The sequence below is a fragment of the Athene noctua genome, chromosome 23 (genome assembly GCF_965140245.1).
Source record: "Athene noctua chromosome 23, bAthNoc1.hap1.1, whole genome shotgun sequence".
NCBI lineage: Eukaryota > Metazoa > Chordata > Aves > Strigiformes > Strigidae > Athene > Athene noctua.
This window is the reverse complement of record NC_134059.1, coordinates 1,561,286-1,566,676: the sequence shown is the minus strand read 5'-3', so window position 1 is coordinate 1,566,676 and position 5,391 is coordinate 1,561,286.

Below are 5,391 nucleotides of genomic sequence, written 5' to 3'. Positions count from 1 at the left end.
CGAGTCCTTTTTAGGAAGAAGAGGAGGACATGGACGAGGGAGGATTGGAAGGGAAAGATGTGTTGGTGCTCTGTCTGAGGGAGAGGAGCACCTGGAGAAGATGTATTTTGCACGGTAGGACGATGCGGGGGTGGCCAGAGCAGAGTCAGGAGGTGGAGGCGAGGCCATGGGTGGAGCAGCGGGGTCAAGGGAGCTTGGCAGGGAGGGATCACTGCGGAGTGGGGAGCAGAGGTGGCCTGGGGCGGGGACGGTTGCTGGGGTTAGAACCGGGGGTCGACAGGGCACAGGGAGGGTGATGGGAGCAGCGGGGGGAGATAGAGAGGGCCGGGGTGGCAGCTGAGGGAGGGGCTCTAGGGCTCTGGGGGGACGGGGAAGGGGCAACCGATGGAGCTTGCGGGCGAGGGGCCAGCCAGGAGGGGTGTGAGGGGAGGTGCCGAGGACCAGGGCGAGGCGGGGGGCAGGGGGGCACAGCACATCTTTTGTTCCCACGTCCTTTGGAGAGCAGCTGAAGGCAGAAACATCCCTGAGCTCAGAGCCGAGGTGGAGCGGGTCTGCAGGAGCCAAGGAGCTGTGCCCGGGCACCCAGCAACACCTGACAGCTCCTGGGATGGGGCTGTGGGGGCCAGGACAGGCTGCAGGAGGGGACAGAGCAGGCGGGGTGAAAGCTGAGGGGGAGCAGCCAGAACTCTGTGACAACAGGGGAGAGGGGGGGTAGCGCAGGGAGAGCTGCTGAGGACACGAGCAGAGGAAGGACAGTCCCTTCGGAGGCGACCCAGACGCCCTGGGAGCTGCTGTCGGGGCCAGAGGAGCAGCAGCCCCGTGAGGTGAGTCCTGCGTGGGTCGGCCCCTGACCTGCGCCCGGTCGAGTCCCCAGGCTGGTCCCTGCAGGAGCAGCGGGTGCAGCACTTGGTCCCATTCCTTACGCTTCCCTTAAGTATCTGCTGCTGGCCGCTGGCGTAGGGGACGGTTCCAATCCTTTTGGGTGGCCGCTTCTGCCCCCTTCCCTGTTCCCGAAATCTCCTTGCAAATCCCTTAGTTCTGGTGCTAAGCTGGCGGCCCCTCAGCCCCTCGCCCCTTGCGGAGCAGCTCCCGCCACCCAGCAGTGCAGCCCCAGGTCAAGGGCAGCACCGGCTCCTCTGCTTGCTCTGGCAGCTGCTCCTAGTAAATCTCTTACAGTGGTGTATCAGTAGCTCGAAGCTTAGCGTGTTTTTTGTGAAGCTAATGTTTTTCTCGTTGGTTTGTAGGATGATAGAAGCCCAGATGCAGTTGTCTGCCCTCAGTGCAGGCCCAGGATGGGGAAGAAACTGTCCTCTAAGCTTCTGCTGCTGCTTCAGTGCTCAGTCCTGCAACATTTACACAAAATGCTGCATATTTGTGCCGGTCGGGAGCAGCTTCTCGGTGTGGAGCAGACAACTGAAATGAGCCAACCCAGGAACCATCACTCCCTCGTGCTCATGAAGACCATAATTGCAAGGATTAATCCACAGCTGTCAGGCTCGCTTTCCTAAAACACAGAAATATTGGACCGGCTGAACCTTCCTTCCTTCCCTGGGCACCACGTGCTTCTGCCGTCTGTTGGGTGTGGGGCTGAGGGGAGATGTGCTGTGTGTGTTTGTGGTGGTGTTGACGTTCGTGTCCATCCATGCCTGTGTGCTGTGTTGTTCTGTCCGTCATCTGCGTCTCGCCTGCTGAGAGCCGGGGCTGTGTCTTCGCTGCAGGGCAGGGCAGCTCAGCAGAGCTGGGGGACGGCCGGTCCCGGGGGCGGCGGTGGCCTTGCCCAGGGGTCTTTAGGCTGGGGGCTGCCTCCACCCCACGCTGCAGGCAAGCGACCCTCGGGCGTGTGCGGGAGGGCTGTGCTCTCCTCGGGGACCCGGGCGTGTCGCTGGCCACACTCCAGGGCCTTCCCGGGACTTGGAAACATTGAGAGCTGTTAAATCCGAACCACTCCAGCTCCCGTTTATAAATGGTTCAAGCCCGGCCTTTTGCTTCTGCTGGGCTCAGGCAGGAGTAGCTCCCCGGGCCCACAGAGTCCGTGCGGGCTCTGCAGGAGGGGTGGTCAGAGCAGAGCGGTCCCAGCCCAGTGCTGGCTGCAGATCTCTGCTGCCGGAGCCCCCCCAGCTCTCGCGCAGCCCCGGGGGCTCCCCGAGACCCCGCCAGCCCCCGGCGCCTGGCAGGTGTTGCTGGGTGGCTGCAGGATGCTCTGCCCCGGCACGGCAGGGCCGTCACGGTGTGTGCAGGCTGGGAAACGGGGCTGGAACGAGCGGGATTTGGGGTGGATTTGACACTAAATCACTGAGGATCAGTCTACCTGGGAGAGAACCTTCAATCAAGTAATCGATGTTTGTTCCCTCCTGTGCTAAAGGCAGTTGCATTTGTTTTCAGTCTGGAGTTGATCTCTGCTTTCTAACGGAATATTTGTGCTGCTGAAGCCGTGTCACGCAGATCCCCTGCAAAGCAAATGCCTCTGGCTTGTGGGCATGACTGTGCCGAAGCCGCTGGCCAGCGCACGTAGGCGATGCAGTTCAGGGGCCACGGGTGACCAGTGGCGGAGGGGGGAGCACAGGGCTCTCCTTGGCAGGGGGTCCCCGGGAGTGTCAGGATTAAACCTGAAGCTGCGCTTGGGCAGGTCCCGAGCCACACTGCCTCATCTGAGCGGCTTCACTGAGCGCAGAGAGAAGACGCTCGAGGTGGGATGGTTGATTTGCCCGGCACGGGCCAGAGCTGGAGCCGTCTGCACGGCCTCTCCACGCACGCTCAGACAGTCCTCTCACTCTGCAAACCGGGAGCGGGGTCCCGGCTCCAGCCAGGCTCCGTGCCGTGCCCGGGAGCCGCAGCCCCCCAGGAGCCCCGAGCGGCCCCGTCCCGTGTCCCCGGGGCGGCGGCTGAGCCTCGGCCCTTCCCTCCCAGGGCCCAGGGCTCTTTCCTTGGGGGTAGAAGCACCTTTAGAGAACCCCGGCGCTGGGAGCGGGCTGGAGGGGCGGGTGGGTTGGCAGCGGCAGCAGACAGCTTCACTAGTGCCGCTCGGCCTTGGGGGAGAGAAGGCGAGTGGGGAACCACGAGGCAGCCGATCTGCCGAGGCGCTCGGGCGGCAGGACACCTGGAGCACCGGGCAAGGCCCAGAGGAACGGCACAGTAGTGGTTGGAGGGAACTGGAAAGCTGACAATTCCTTATTTAAAGTACTTATAAATGGCACTTGTGCATAGGAATTTAGCAATTAGGGAATAGAATCCTTGGCTTAGGAACGTGTCGACTCATACAAGTTCTTGCATTGGTCTAAAAATCACACTTTGAATACTCTGGTTTTATAGAGAGAGAGAGGGAAAAAAAAAAAAAAAGATCAAGTTTCCCAAGAACACTCCACGATTTCTGAGCTCATACTGTATTGGTGAAAGAATCTGTTTTCTCTCGTGCTTCCTTCTGACAGCCACATTTACAGGATGGGTACAGGCGGAAACCACCCATACTCCATCCCGAGAGCTCACCCCCCTGCCATACCAGACAGTTTCCCCCCGCTCACGGATTCACCTTTTTCCTCACTTTTTGACACGCTGGCAATGCCACGGGCAGCTGCTTGGCACAGCGCAGCTGCAGGGTGACGAGAGCCCGACTTGTGCCTGGGACACTGCGCTGTTCACGTCTGGCTCCTGTAAGGCAACTGATTTCTAAACTGGTCGGAGGACTGGAACCAGACACGGAATTGAGCTGAATTTGGCAATTTCTGCTTCAGAGCCCTGCTGTGCTACTGGTGGTGTGGCTATCGAAGACGTACCAGCTGTGTGCTTTCAAAACAGGGGCATGCCTGTAGACTGAGCAGGTGGAGTTCTGGTAAGATGCAAACCCATTCAAATGGATAATTTTACGGTTTTGAAAATGCTACTCATGGTAATTTTTGCTCTCCTAACATTGCTAGTTAGTAATTAACTTCAAAGTGAAGAAAGGTAGGTGGCACTTAGGAAAAACAAGATGTGCGCACAAAAAAACAAGGGGGGGCGGGGGCTAATATTCCACTGCATATCTGTGAGAAAAGCAAACTGTCCAGCAGTGTTGCAAAACTCGTTGTTGGCTCACCACAAAGGCTTTTTTTTGCTCCCTCAACTGTCGGGTATTCTCAGTAGCTTGTCCCTGGATGCTGCTGATGGTGCTGCGGACGCTCGCAGGGCTGAAAGCGCACCCCAGGACATTCAGCACAGGCTAAACAGATGCCTCTTGCCCTGCGCTGGGTGGCACAGGGGGGCTCGCGGGCGGGGGGCTCGCAGCAGCGTTTTGTGGGCTCGGTGGTAAAAATGGAGTGTGACTGACCCGATTTTCACAGTGAACTGCTTTGTTTTGATGGACACAGTAGTCCTTGGTGAAATGCCACAGCAGAGTCTGGGCAAGCAGGTTTCTCAGCAATATTTAAAAACACTCTGAGTAATACTATAACTTGCTGTGAGTAAGTTGCGCAGCAGTTTTCTATAAGCAAGTAAGTAAATAAGTCCCCAAACAAGTCATCATTTCTCTGTATCACCAGAAGCCCAGGGGGTACCAGCGCCCAGGGCCAGCTGGCCCTGGATGGCCCCTCACGAGGGGAACAGGCCATGCCCACAGGAGCCTCAGGGCTCAGGGCAGCCCCGGCACCACGACCCAGGAGTCCTGGTTGCCACATGGTCCCCTGAGCCCGCTGGGACCCTCAGGCAGGGCTCTCACAGCAGCCCCCAGCCCTGTCCAGCCACCCCCCAGCCCAGCAGCTGCAGCTTTGGAGAGTGGACAGCCCCACTGTGTCACCGCAGTCGGGAACAAACCTCTCAACACCAGCGCAGCGTTCAGAAGCAGGCATTCCTTTATTCGGCGCTGGGTGCGTGGCGGGTCACGCACACACTGAAACAAAAGGTCATCCTTGATGTACCTTAAAGACATGAATGTTCATCCGGTTTTGGAGAAGTCTCCACCTTTTTGCCTATCTGCTGCGTTTCCATAATGCTGGCGTTGCAAACCTACACTACGCGTGCGCGGGGATCTCGGGTGGTCGTTTGGGGAGCTACCCCCCTACTCCTTTTCCCTTTTATGGTCACGAGTCTTTTGGGGACGATTTCTTCTCCTTGGATGTTTCCCAGCTCTGTTGTCTGGCCGAGCTGTTCTTTCTTACGCGCCTTGTTTCAGCAGCTCTGCCAGGATGTGTGTCAAGCTGAGGATATCTTCTCTGTAGACTTGAGTCGCTCAGGCCTCCTTGCTCCATACGAAGTTCGACGTTGTTTGGTAAAACATTTTCTCAACGACTGCAACCCTTTGGGAAGGAGCTCCTGAAAACCTTCCCCGGGCTGGAGAGCTGCAGGAGCGTGGGGAACAAGCTGCACAGCTCAGAGCTGAGAGCCGCGGTGCAGCAGCCCTCCATCACGCTTGCCGCCTGTTGC